Below are 15,519 nucleotides of genomic sequence, written 5' to 3'. Positions count from 1 at the left end.
TTTTACTTACTATATTAAAGGAGTTTAGTCACTATCAGCAGGTAAGTATATCTCCAGATCATCTTTGACTCCCAGTTACTTCCAGTTATTATATTATCAGTTCAGTTTCAGTTTTCAGTTATGTTATTGCCTTACATACTCGGTACATTATTTCGTACTGACGTCCCTTTCCGGGGACGCTGCATTTCATGCATGCAGGTTCAGATAGACAGACAGGTAGACCTCCTCAGTAGGTGTTTCCAGAGTTCAGCCTGATCGGTAAGCTCCACGTCTTTCGGAGTTGCCAGGTCTAGAGTTTTTGTGTACATCTTATGTATATCTGTATATATGTTATGGGTAGGTCGGGGCCCTGTTCCGATCATAGTACATCTATCAGTAGAGGCTTGTAGACATATCCTGTTGGTTAGTGCAGTATGTTGGGTTTGTAGGCCTGGTATATATAATTTGGTGGTTTGTCAGCTGTAGTAGCTATGACGGCCTTTTCAGCCTAGCTTTATATTGATGTTTAGTTAGCGCTAGTTTCCATTCAGTATATTTTGCTTCGCAAATTGTCTTGCAAGGTGGCCCCATGGCCAATGTATGACATTATATGTTCAGAGTACCTTAGTCGCAATTTGGTACGCCAGGTTAGGTGAGGCACCGGGTGCTGGTCTCGCTCCTAGGTTCGGGGCGTGACAATTTAGCTAGATTTGGCCACATCTTCACACTCCACAACCACGAAACAATCTGCTTCTGAGAACTCCTAGTCTCTAAGTCCATAAAACACATGAATCACCATATCGGATCCCAACTCCACCGCTCGAATGGCTAAACCATCTATCATACTTAATCATCCCTACGAGAAATACTTCTATAATCCTTCCATGCCACATAGAAAAAATTTGAATATCAGCAGTCGGTCAACCAGGTGAGTGCCACAATACTAATGAAACATCCGTAAGTCAAAACACAGTGCACCTTCTGAAATGCACACCCTTCTCAAGAATTACCAAGTGGTTATAACATTCATCTAAATATCTGAAACTGTCCCTGCTGTCCAAAATTCATGACCTTCCCTTCCAAAACTGACTCGTGATCTTGCACATGCAAATCTCAATCCCAGACAACACACCACATCTATCATGCCATCATAGGACAAGTACGAGAATCTCATAATCAACCTTGAGTCGCAAGAAAACTACATACTTAATTGGCCAGGAACCTTCCATTTGATCTCATCCAGGAGAAAATCACAATACGCAACATGTTCCTCACGCTGGTAGGAAATATACACTTCTAACCGTGGTAGAAATCCTCGAGAGCACTTTGAAACCCATTTGCACACAATCAAGCCGTCAGAATTGAATCTCTCTATCTCAACCAAGCCATGCAGGTTGCCAAATACAAGAGTATTGCCGCCGAGCACCTATAGAGACTCGCCACATCCTAAGTACCCAAAGAACTCATCATATCTATTACCTTGTTGATCCAACATACTACCAAGCTGTACTATTTCTCTGAGTTCCTTCCGAATTATCCTCAAGTTGACACTCCTCCTCACCATAATACCATGATTCTCAAACAAAACTCACCCCATGAGATCCTAGAATAAAACCACACCGCTCTAAGGCCCATAAACCATTGTATTCCCTCTCAAGCACGCCCAAAATTACCACAATCGAGACACTCACTCCGAAGAGTCATGTGAACCTGAAACTATTTCCATTACCCTCCTGATACTGAAATGTAGAATTCATAGTGATACAGAAATACCGCGAGTCCCGACACCATTCGACACAAATCTTGAAGTCTAGCCATGTACAAATCCGAATAAATTCTCAATTGCTATATATTATTCTTGAATCCATTAGATCCTTCTCGAGAGTCATCCACTCTGCTCAAATCTCAATTACACCGCCTAAACGAGCCGAACTTCCTATGCTCAATTAGCACAACAACACCCCAAAGAAGAACACCCCAAAGAAGTAATCCCGCCTTAACACAACCGAGCAAATTCATACACCGTGCCACTACATCCGTCATGAATAACAACTCAACTCATTCCATGATTCCTATATACCCATAAAGTGTAACATAGCCCGCATCCAGAAATTCCTTTACTCGAGTCATCCTCGATCTCCTACTCTGCAAGTCATATCTGATTCACAAGTATGCCTCAAATCGAAACCAGTACAACACATAACCACGCAATCAAATCGTCGATAGCAGACTCTGCCACTTGGCTCAAAGCCATGAAACAAAATACGCAACAACTCACAATGCCCATAATTTAATACTGCCATAATACCGCAATGAGATTTGACTAAACTCTTCACTAGCTCATGCAACACAAACCATAAAATACCTCAAACTATCTGCTAAGCTCGCATTCACCCTCGTGACAGTCAGGTCAACCTTCACCACCGATCCGAATTCCAATCCAACACCTATACCCACTAGTAGAAAAGAAAAACTCCACACAACATCATAAGGATCACATATCCGTAGATTACCGCGCAGGTGATAACCTACCTCCTTAGCCTCAAACTGACATCTCTCTATCCCTTTCACCGCCACAGCTACTACGCAATCGTTTAATCTTCTTGAGTCTAAAATCATCAACAAGGCATGAAAATCTACTTCATTTTTCAATTAAACAACATGAAATATTCGTCAACACACTCATAACTCGAGACTATACATCATATCAAGACAAGAATCAATTGCCCAATAGTCCTTTTTACATCTCAAGCAAACTTTTTTTGTCATATTCAAACCATCTGAAAACATCCCGGGGCCACATCTTACTCATCACATAGCCATCCAACCACTTATCGAGCCACAAATTCAACTAATAGGGACACTACCGTACTTATAAGTCCAAAAGCACATGCTCACACAACCGAAATCCCTGTGCTCAAGCTACAATCAAAACTCGGCCTCAAGTCCTCCAGACTGGCCCATCATCAATACACAGAAATCACATCTCGAACCTCATCCGTGGAAACACAAGTCGTTGATGTACAACAGATATCAAACGCTCACATGTGCATACGAATGCGTGGAAAGAATTCAAAGAGTTACGCTTCAAGCTAAATCAATGCTGCACGATAAGAAAAGAAGGATAGGAAATTTATTCTAAATGCCCTGTAGCCTCTCGAAGATAGGTATGGATGTCATCATACCGATCCGAAAGACTTTACTAGACACTTGCTCATAACTTGTAGAACCTATGAACCTAGAGCTCTGATACCAACTTGTCATGACCCAAAATCCAACTAGTCGTGATGGCACCTAACCCAACCCGCTAGGTAAGCCAGTTAACAACTAACCAATTCAATGAGATTTATTAAGAGAAGAAGTGATAATACAACTGCTTTTATACAAAGAATTTTCCAAGGACTGGTAGTACAAATCATGAGCTTCTAAGATATAGAGTTTACAAAGCTGGTTTAAAATGAAATACACCATCTGTTTGAAATATACATGAACAGATCTGAAATACTAAAGCTACCACGATCAAGAGGCAGCTATGACTGGAACGCAGGTATATCTTCAGATCCATCTCTTGCCGTACACAGCTACACCAGCATCCAGCATCTACACGCAAAGTGCAGAAGTGTAGTATGAGTACAACCGACCCCATGTCAATAAGTAACAAACCTAACCTTAGGTTAAAAGTAGTGACGAGTTGGGACAAGGGTCAGGGTACAACTCCAATAACTAGCAACAATTCATAACAATATGATAAAGATAGTACAAAAAAATAATTCATTTGGTTCATAGTTACAGAAAATAGGCATGCTTTTCAAGTATAACAGTAGATCCCAGATCTTTCACCGAAAACCTCATAAATATATGAATAAGTTTGAAAACTGTGATTTTTCCCAAAACCTTTCAACAATAAACAAGATGTTTCAATTTCAGATAGTATGAGGAAAATACATATATATGCCTACATGTCAATATACATGTGAAATCATGAATGTCACAAAAATCGGGTAGCATGAGGAAATGTATCTATATGCATGTATCTCAAGTACACATGTAAAATGAAATGCATCTCAATGATGAACTCATGTACTCACACTCTCAGAGTACTCAATCTTAGTGTCTCGTATTCTCACTCTGTCACTCAGTACTGTACATGGTAGATCTAGCCCAAACATAATAACTGCTAGCAATTGCGCTCACTAGGGGTGTGCAGACTCCGTAGGGGCTCCTTCAGCCCAAGCGCTATAATCCGCAAGGATAACACATGTGCTATAGTATCAATATCTAGATCCGCACGGACAACTCACATGCTATAGTATCAATATCTGGATCCGCACGGACAACTCACGTGCTATAGTATCAATATCTTCACAATCAGGCCCTCGGCCTCACTCAGTCATCAATCTCTCCAATCACTCGGGCTCACAATACTCATGCTAAGAAGCCCCAAGTCAATGATATGAGATGCGACAATATACGATAACAGAGACTGAGATATGATATGTAATGATGAATACGACTGAGTATATAACTGCAATTAAACAAATAACTCAACAGCAAGGAACGACCACTGTGGGTCCCAGTAGAGCCAGCATATAGCCTAAATATGATTTCTAGCGTAAATTACAACTCAAGTTCTCTAACACATAGAGTATAGTAAAAACGCTCAGATAAGGTAGCTACATAATTCCATGGTATCGACTAAATCACAGTTACTATGGTACACACCCACGTGCCCGTCACCTAGAATGCACGTCACCTCAACATCAATCACATTGTACGTAATTCGGGGTTTCATACCCTCAGCACCAAGTTTAAAAGTGTTACTTACCTCTAACAAGCCAAATCCAATACCGAGTAAGCCAAGTGAAGCTCAAAAAATGCCATCCCGCACATACCGACCTCCGAACGGCTCGAAACTAGCCAAAATCAAGTCAAATACATCAAATAATGCCTAAGGTAACAATTCCAAATGATAAAGGTCGAATCCTTAATCAAAAGTCCAAAATCAACTCAAAAGTCAAACTCTGACCCGCACCTCGGAACCCAGTGAAACTCACAAAATCTGACAACCCATTCAATTACGAGTCCAACCATACTAGTTTCACTCAAATCCGACTCCGAATCGACGTTCAAAACTAGAAAAATCACTATATGAAACTTTAGGCAAAACCTCCCAAATTTCTCTCTTGAAACCCTCAATCAAATGCCAAAAACGAGAATAGATTCATAAAATATAATAAAAAATGAGTAGAGAACATTTACCCCAATTCACATGGTAAAATTTCTCTCCAAGGTCGCCCAAACCGAGCTCCAAAATCCCAAAAACGTGTAAAGGAAACGACCTAAGTCTCAAAATATAATCTGCCCAGCTTCATCGCATTTGCGATCAAATCGTCGCATCTGCGACCCCTACTTCTGCGGTAAATATTTTGCTTCTGCGAAGAATCCCCGAACCAGCAACCATAGCTTCTGCGATCTCCTACCCGCTTTGCGATCGTGTTTCTGCACACATTGAACCGCATCTGCGATTGCGCAGATGCGCCCATGCACTCGCACCTGTGACTCTCACACTCAACTGTCCATGTTCGCTTCTGCGAAGAAGACCCCGCATCTGTGAAGTCGCTTCTGCGACCAATTGTCTGCAGATGCGGCCACGCTAGAACCAGCAGCCTTAGCCAAATGCAACATGCGACAAAATGGTCTGAACCTCATCCGAAACTCACCCGAGCCCCTCGGAACCCCGTCTAAATATACCAACAAGTCCCATAACATAACACGGACCTAGCCGAGGCCTCAAATCACGCATAAAAACATATCGAATCAACCCTGAATGAACCCTAATTTTGTACACAAGTCTCAAATGACAAAACAAAGCTATTCAAATTCCCGGAACCACAATCCAAATATAATATCCTCAAAGTCAACTCTCGGTCAAACTTATGAACTTTTCAAACCTTCAACATTTTAACTTTTGCCAATTAGTGCCGAAACCTTCTAAGAACATTCAAATACAAATTCGGGCATACGTCCGAGTCCAAAATCACCATCCGGACCTAATAGAACTATCAAAACTCCGTTCCGGGGTCAAATACACAAAAGCCAAACTTGATCAACTCTTCCAACTTAAAGCCTCAAACATGAAGTTCATTCTTCCAAATCACTTCCGCTAAAAATTAAAACCGATGATTCACACAAGTCATAATACATCATATAATACTGCTCAAGACTTAAAATAACTGTACGGAATACAAATACTCAAAACGACTGGCTGGGTCATTACAAAGAATCCCTGAAATTACGTGTTATATGATTGGTGTTGAAGTGACGTACATGCTAGGTGACGGGCGTGTGTGTGTGCAACATAGTAATTGTGATTCAGTCAATTCCATGAAACTATATAGCTACCTTATCTGAATATTATTAGTGTACCCTAAGTGTTAGAGCACTTGAGCTGTGATTTATATTAGAAATCATGTTTAGGCTATGTACTGGTGCTATTAGGACCCACAGTGGTCGTTCTTTGCTGTGGAGTTATTTGCTTAATTACAGTTATGTACTCAGTCGCATTCATCATTGCATATCATATCTCAATCTCTGTTATCATATATTATCACATCACGTATCATTGATTTGGGCTGCTTAGCATGAGTGTTATGAGCCCGAGAGACTGGAGAGATTGATAGCTGAGTGAGTTCGAGGGCCTGTTTGTGAGTGATATTTATGGGGTCGGGCTGCACGCCGCAACAGGCTTTATTGATTCATGCCATGATTGGCTTATTATAGCGCTTGGGCTGGATCTGTCCCTTAGGAGTCTGCACACCAACAGTGAGCGCAGTTGCTATTGATTCACAATATTTGATTCGGGCTAGATTTGCCCTGTTTAGTGCTGAGTGATTGAGTGTGATGAATGAGAATCAAAACAATTAGGTTGAGTATTCTGAGAGTGTGAGTACGCGAGGCTTTCATTGTATTGCATCACATACGATATGCATATTGGCATGTAGATCTAGAGTTGTCATATTCCTCATATTATTCAGACTTAACATATTTTATCTGTTCTGAGTTTAATTGTTAAACCTGGAAGCATGTTTATGTTCTTGTACCGGTACCTGTAAATTATGAGTTTCTCTGAGATATTACTGTCATATGTTATGTAAATTTCCGTACTGTTTAATTATGTATCTGGACTGTATTGTTCGGCCTCGTCACTGCTCTCAGTCCAAAGGTTATACTTGTTACATATTGAGTTGGTTGTACTCACGCTACACCATGCACTTCGTGTGCAGATTCAGGTTGTTTTCGGGCACGATGGTTGTTGATCTCAGAGTTTTCAGTCGTTCGAAGATTATCGAGGTAGCTGCCCTGGCGTCCGCAGACCTTGACTTTCCCCCTATCCCTCAGTTTTACTTATTTAGTTCTATTTAGACAGTGTATCGGACTATGTATTTATATAGATGCTCATGTACTCAGTGACACCCGGGTTTTGGAGAATTCTGTATTAAGCTGTGACATTTTCATTCAGTTTTATGAGACTTTTACTTACTTAATCTTATTTTCGTATATTTTAAATTTCAAGATGTTGGTACGTGTGAGTTGTCGGCTTGCCTAGTATCATGATAGGCGCCATCAAGGCACTTGAAATTTTGGGTCGTGACATATTTTTTTACTCTACATAAAGTTGCTATTTGATTTTTGCATTCTTGTTCGGGTAAGGTTGTTGGATTTACGGTATTTTTACATTAGTTTTTCCTTTTGTTACGCTAAGAATATTTTTTTTTTATTTTTTACAATTAAACTTTCATGGATCCTCCTATTCTTGAAATAAAATAGGTTTATGTTATTTTGCCATATTCTTTGTTAACCATGTATATTTTTTAGATCTCTTAGTAAAATCGATGCTATTTGTTATCATCTTGATTTAAGGAAATCTTAGATTTAATTGAAGTTTTATTGAAGTAAATACTTTCTCATATATCCAGCTGAAGTTAAAAGTTTATGATTAATTTAACCAAGTTATCTTTTACTAAATATAATGTTTAATAACCTATTCAAATTAATCACAAACATATAGCGAATTAAATTTTTAAATTCAAAATTTTACTCATTAACAACACTCATATATTCATGTCTAAGATCTGAAAATTATTTAATGAAAAATCTTATAGTGAATCTCTCATAAAACTTGAAAAACTATATTCTCTTTGATACTCAGTATCATTAGTGGAGACCATTCTCACTTCTCGTGCGAGCTCTATCATTATAACATTTCAATAGAAAAGTAAATTTTACATGAAAATAGTTTATGTCATATTAACAAACTTTTTGTTTAATGAATACTTATATACATTTGCTATTGAAGTATTGTAATACAGTATGATTTTTCTGTAACAAATATCCTCTATAACAATATTTTATTATAATGGTCAAGTTTTCTTAGGAACCAATTTTTTATTTTATTATAATAAATATTTTATATACACACTTTACTTAGCTACCAAAATATATCGGAACAACCAAGATTGTTATAAAAAAGTTTTACTATAGTATAAACATAATTCTTTGCTCAAATGAAAATAGAAGTTTGTGTAAAATAGAAGTTTTACTATGTTGTTATAAAAACATAATTAGGATTTGATTCAGTTTAAATAATCCATTAGATATTAGTAATGTAAACTGTTTTATTTTGTTTTACTTAAATAAAAATTGTAACAGAAATAAGAATAACTAATGAAATATGAAATTTATAAAATTTTATTAGTTAATATATTCTCTATCAAATAAATATATAAGAGTATTTTATACATGAAATGTGTTATATTAGCCACGTTTCCACAAGCTCCAATGCCAATGTTTAACAGTTTAAGAGTAAAGGCGGCATAAGAAGCAGTTGTATTCAATGGGCCCACACGTTTTCAAAATAGAAGTACATCACTTGGGACAATTTAGTCAAAGGCAATTAAAAGCTTATACAACAGCTATGCTGTAATTTGTTTTAGCCAATCATATTACCTCATTTATCCTCACTTATATATTAGTAGTAGAAAATAATAATTACACAAATTACATTCATTTTAGATCCATTAACTCTAAATTTTGAGATTTATTTACCCCTACGTAAATTTCTCTTTTTCTCTCCCTAGAACGTAATAAAAAGGCAAAAAAATAGTCAGCCTCTGCATCTCGTCTCATTTATGCTTCCTTCACTTGACAAATCACAACTTCCACACGCAAAGAAAACCGAAAAGAAAGAAAGAAGGGGGAGAAAATAGAGAAAGAAAAAGATATGCAGTTAGTAATATGCAGTTAGTTGCTCATCATATGAGCACGACAATTTCGTGAGAACATCAGATATTACACCTGAACAACGCGTTTCCTACGACCATCACAAAACCCCTAACCTCCAACCTCTTATTCCAAGGAGTTGTTTGGGTCACATAATTGCTGCAAGACATTATTATAATATACAAATTACTAACACTTGTATAATGATGATGTTGAGTTTGTTATACATAAAATAATGTAAAATTACTTGTTGTAAATGTTCTTTTGTCTTTACTTGTTATATGCATGTTATTACTAAGTTTTAGTCTTTAATATTCCATTCGCGAAAAATAATACATCAAGTTTCGCATAATAGCTTTTGTATGTTTCATCAATATAAACAGTAATAATAACCCAATATAATTTTATTAGTGGGGTTCAAAAAAAGTAATGTGTACGCAGACCTTAACTATACACTAGATTAAAGAGACTGTTTACGATAAACCCTCAGCTCCCTCACTTCAAAAATTTATCACCTTAGTCTTTGAATGACTCGAACTCACAACGGAAGGTAACACGGGAGGAAACTCTAACTCTATTCACACTCTTGTCAATACCAAGTTAATTATTAATTAAGCCAATCAAAAAGTTATGTACTCTTTTATTTATTCAACCAAGCTAAACATGTAGTGCCCCAAAACTCCAACGTTTGTCTTTTCCTTTTCTCCTCTTTCCTTCCCATTTCAAGAATCCGATACCCCTCAACCTCTCTCCTGCCACCATTTCTCCTGCCACCATTTCTTTAATTCTTTGACAGCTCCCTTTCATTCCGATTTCAACAGAATTCGGGTTCACAAACTCGAATTCTCATTAAGGGCTTATTCATTTCAATGGCAGCTGCAGGGCCCACAGAATACCAGATGATAAATCAAAGAACATGGCCATACAAATCGGACAGTGGTCCTCGTTTCACCGCCTTTTCATTCATGTCTAAAACACCACCCGAAAATCATAATCCAAGAAAAACCAACCCCACAAACCATAATCTCCAATTCAATCCAATTTCATCATCAAATCAAGAATATTCCTCAAATAATTTCTCACATCTTCCTAACGACGTGTTATTGAAAATAGCTCTGCCACTTTCACTTTGCCAAATTTACGTGCTGCTTCACAGGTATGCAAGTCTTGGCGTGATGCACTTAGACCCTTAAGAGAAGCCATGTTGTTTCTCAAATATGGTAAGAATTTCAAGCATGGGCGTGGTGGGGTTGAGGTTAACTTGAATAAGGCACTCGACTCGTTCCTTAAAGGTGCGGCTCGTGGGTCCACTTTGGCTATGGTTGATGCTGGCTTGCTTTATTGGGAAATGGGGAGAAAGGAACAAGGGGTTGCTTTTTATAGAAAGGCTGCTGTACTTGGTGACCCTGCTGGTCAGTGTAACTTGGGCATTTCCCTCTTGCAAGGTAACTAACTTACATTTCATGCTTAATATGGAATATTAACTATCTTGCTATGTTTGAAAAAAAAAAAGAGAGTGAAAAAAAAGGAACTATCTTGCTATGTGAAGGAGAGATCCAAGGGTATGGTCCTGTCGTCAGTGGTGGAGACAGAAATTCGAGCAAGGGGATTCAATGAAATGTTAAATTGTCACCTAAGAATTTACCCTTTTTGCACAGTGTAATTTTCCGTTGAAGGGATTCAATGGAACACCCTTTACCAAATGTAGCTATGCCCCTGCCTGTCATAATCACAAGAAATGTTTATAGTCGTGATAGATGTCATAGTTTATGATCGTAGTCGCCAAGGTTTGAGCTTTCTGTTAAAAGACAACTTCAAATTGGGAGGACGATCCTCTTGGTGAACTGACAGTACTTCAAACCGCCACAAGTATGAGCACATAGATTTTAGTAGGGTGCTTGGGAGAATAAGCCTGATGGACAAAAAAACATATAAATTAATAGTATTACATAGTTTACAAATTTGGCACCTTCTTGGTGCAATCAATGAAATGAATAGCTTACTTGTCCCGAAAAAAAAGAAAGAAAGAGAAAGATTGTAGATTTTTGTATCAAAATGAGCACAAGTTTTTTTGGCGTGTATGAAATTCAGCAGCCTTAATTGTATGAATAAATCACTAATAGCGGGCTTGGTTCACCAATCACAATGTTTAGTAACCAAAGATCCATGCTTTTGCTTCCTATGCTTTGTCTGTTTGTGATTCTCATTCAGCATTAAGAGTTAGTAATTTGTGCTTCAGATTTTACTTGATTTATATTTGCTTATTGATAGTTATTGGTATTGCTCTCTCTTGTTTTCGCTAGTGTACTTTCGTTCATTGATATGGACTTAGTATTTCTGTAAAATCTTGTTGTGATGCCCTCTCTAATCATTATCACCAATTGAGCGTGCTGTCCAAAATTGAGAAAGTTAGGTGTAGGAGGGTGAGGTAATTCCAGTTCATTTTTCTTCTTGCTCACTCGGTCTTTATTGAACTAGTGGTGCTTTAGTTGATTTAGGAAATGTGATATACATCCTTAAACATACCTGAGGTTGGCACTTTTCTCCCTTTAACTTTCTTTACAGCATCTTCTTCCTGCGGTCTCCCTGATATCCTTTCTGAAAAAGAAAAGCATTAAAATAAAATCAGAACTGTTTTGGGATCTCTTTTGGAGAAAGGTATCTCTTCCTATTACCCTTAAGCCAGTTCTTTCATACCAATTATGGAGTAAACGCCATCGCAGGCACTGCCGGTTTATAACCACAAGCCACCAGCTAACAAAAAACTTCTACTTTTGCCAAGCCCTCCAGCCATAATCCCATTGTTTTCACACCAATTTGTTGACAGCAAGATTGTGCAAAAGTGGCATGACTTGATGGTTTTGGCCTGAGAGTCATTGATAGCAGAGTTGTGCAAGAAAGTGTTACAATGCCAAGTTATTGGAGAAATCACAATAAGAGGGGTTGAGAGAGCTATATTACAGAAGATTTAGCTGCAAAATGCGTTGTAATGAAAGAAAGAATAATGTTTAAGGGGGAAGTAAGAAGTAGTACTAGAAGTTGGGAGAGGTTATGTGGAGCCCCTCCTACTATTTAATTGGTTGAAGTTCCCCTTCCAACACCTGAAAACTGTGAAGTTTACCCTTTTGCTAGAGAACCATTAAATGCCAGGGCGGGGAAGTAGATTGTTGGAAGGCCTCTGCAGCACTTATTCCAGAGAAGTTGAAGGCAGCAAGTCAGCCACACATTTTACGATAATTTTTGTCCTTTTCTTTTATTATTCCTCTGGTGATTGTATCAGTGAACCACTCACTACCAGCAGTATTTGGTGGTTTACTGTTATGCATCAACTTATGGTGAATGCTACTTAATAGAATTAGAAGTCCACATACGCATGTGAAGTCATTTCATCGCTGAGAGCTCCCACCAGAACTTTGCGTTTGATTTGCAGTAGCATAGTTCTCTGTCAAGCTTACTGACCACAAATGGAAGCATTTGTTTTACAACTTTCAGATTTGACTTTCATTACTCTGGTTATTGTATCTCTATGTAGTAATGATCTCTTTATACTCTATGCAGCTAATCCACCAGACATTGAGGAGGCTATCAAATGGCTGTACAAAGCTTCTATTGCAGGATATGTTCGAGCTCAGTACAAGCTTGCCCTTTGTTTACATAAAGGTCGTGGCCCGAGTAGGGATCTTAAGGAAGCGGTATGAAAATTATACTTGTTTAACCATTAACTTCACAGAGCAGACTCAACTAGTTTGGATTGAGACCGGTTGTTTTTGTGACCATTTAATTTCACAGACAAAAATAAATAAGGGAGATCTTCCCTGTTTATGGGTTCGTCTATCTTGCCGTGCTTACTGAAAACACCATGTAGATGACTGAATTTTATCTTGCCATGCATGTAGGAAGAACATATACATAGGTCCAATATCACTTTGGGTCAATATTATTCAAGTTCAAGATCAAATCATACTCTGAGCTTCTGAAATTTCACAATTTGGAATTATGACAACATTGCCTGCCAAAAACAAAAAGAAGAGTTGTGAAAAGTTGTCCTGAATTTGTACTTAAAAATTCAAATTCACCATTATGGTCGAACAAAATGTTATTCGTCTTTTGGCTTTCTATAGGGATGACTGGGTTGTTCCTATGATAACTTTGCTTCTGAAAGTGTTTTCTCTTTTTGAAGTGCAGGCAAGGTGGTATCTGAAGGCAGCGGAAGGTGGATATGTCTGTGCCATGTATAACACTGCAATATGCTACTCAGTAGGAGAAGGTCTATCCCGGTCTCATAAATTAGCAAGGAAATGGATGAAGAGAGCAGCTGATCGAGGTCATAGCAAAGCCCAGTTTGAGCATGGACTTAGTCTATTTTCTGTAAGTAGAGCCTACATAAATCCTCCCACTGCACTACTCCAACCCTTCCCAACTTCTTTATGACTAGATTGTGAAAACCAATACTCCCTCTGTGCCATTTTATGTTACACTCTTTTATGTTCCAAAAATGATAACTTTCTGCATTTAGAAACAATTTAACTTTAGATCTCTCATTTTACCCTTACTGACATGATTTTATAGGCACAAAACTGCCATGGTATTTTTAAGGCCATAAGTTTCAAAAATCTTTTCTTCTTTCTTAAACTATATGCTCGGTCAAATACCTTTACTAAACAGAGGATGAATAGGTCCATGAAAAAAAAGTTGTCTGTATCGCCGAATAATTCATATAGGAAAAGTACCTGCAAACCTCTACCTTCCTCTTCTTTTTCCTTTTTTTTTTCTTTCCCTTTTATTTCTTTCGCTTGTCTATGAACTTATCATCACTCTGGTTGTTCCTTGAGCAGGAAGGTAACATGATGAAAGCTGTGGTGTATTTGGAACTTGCCACTCGTGCTGGTGAGACAGCAGCTGATCACGTCAAGTATGTTATACTTCAACAGATATCCACTTCTTCTCGTGACAGAGCCATGTTTTTTGCTGATAATTGGCATCCTTTGCCTTCTTCATCCTGTTGATTGATTTTCCCTGTTGTTTTCAGCTTAATGCTGCCTACGCATCGTTCTCTAGCATGCTACTTTTGAACCTTCTTCAATTACAAAGTGTAAATATACATAGTTTCTCTTACTGATGTGCATTCCCTAGTTCTGTAATGTTATAATAAGAGCTTGCGTCGAAATAGTTTTGCGCTTAAATGTTACCATTTCTTCTATGATAGCTTTAAGACTTTTCTCATTGATTTGTAACATTAACAGGTTTTGAAGTATATTACGTACTATTGATTATTTATGAACAAGGGCATGGAAATATATTGTTCCAAAAAATTATATAAATTTGAAAACGAACTCATTGATTCTTAGAAGCCTTGCTTCGCTCTGTTGTAGGAAAAACAACTGAATATTAATAGTAAAATATGTTCAGTGACAGATACACATCAAACGCATATAAGCAAAAGAATCAACCAAGGTGAAAAAAAAACTAGGGAATGCACTTGTACATTGACAAATAGTACCAAACAATGAGATAAGATTTGGTGGCACCAGAAGAACAAAGCAATTAGGTGCTCAAGGGCGTATCCCATGCAATTTGTATAAGGGCAAAGGTCCAAATATGCCCTTGTACTATACGAAATTGAGCACATTTGCTCTTCGTTAATACTTTAGTTCAAATATGCCCTTACCGTCACATAATTGGTCCATATATGCCCTTAGAGTTACACAGATGGCCCATATATGCCCTTTTCGAAATGGAATTCACCCAAACTAATTAGATATTTCTTTAATTGTATTAAAGTGTATTACAAACACTATTTCCTTTTTATTAGTACTTTTTTTTCTTTACCTTTCTCTTTTCTTTCTTCTTTTTTCTTTTCTTCTCTTTTGTTTTTCCTTTTTCTTTCTTACTTATCCGATTTTCTCCATTAATGATGTCTTCTCCATTTTCATCACCAATTTCACTTGACAAAACTCATGAATTCCAATTACTAAGAAAATTCTCTCATAAGGTAATCAAGTTCCAATTTCACTGGCCCTCTAAATAAACGAAATTAAATTGTTCCAAAAATTATGGTTTAAACTTTAAAATAATAAAAACATCTCAACCTTTAACAATACTCAAAAGACCAAAATATTTAAATTGTTTTCAGAAAGATAATTTATTGATTAAAAGCCTAGAGTTCAAGTTGTAGTGTTATAAATTTGAGTTGTTAGTCTATTTTCAGCTGGACATTTTCTATTTTTTTTATTAACTATGTAGATTAGGGGCGTACATAGA

The 15,519-nt window shown here is 37.5% G+C and overlaps 1 pseudogene; it reads left to right on the top strand.

The window, feature by feature from the left end:
* Positions 1-9,904: 9,904 nt before the first annotated feature.
* Positions 9,905-14,531, top strand: LOC107762053 (F-box protein At1g70590-like; annotated as a pseudogene).
* Positions 14,532-15,519: the final 988 nt, after the last annotated feature.

This window comes from Nicotiana tabacum, chromosome 24 (assembly GCF_000715075.1).
Source record: "Nicotiana tabacum cultivar K326 chromosome 24, ASM71507v2, whole genome shotgun sequence".
In the NCBI taxonomy this organism is placed as follows: Eukaryota; Viridiplantae; Streptophyta; class Magnoliopsida; order Solanales; family Solanaceae; genus Nicotiana; species Nicotiana tabacum.
Note: the sequence above shows the minus strand (reverse complement) of the source record. Positions and strands in the feature narration are given on the sequence as shown.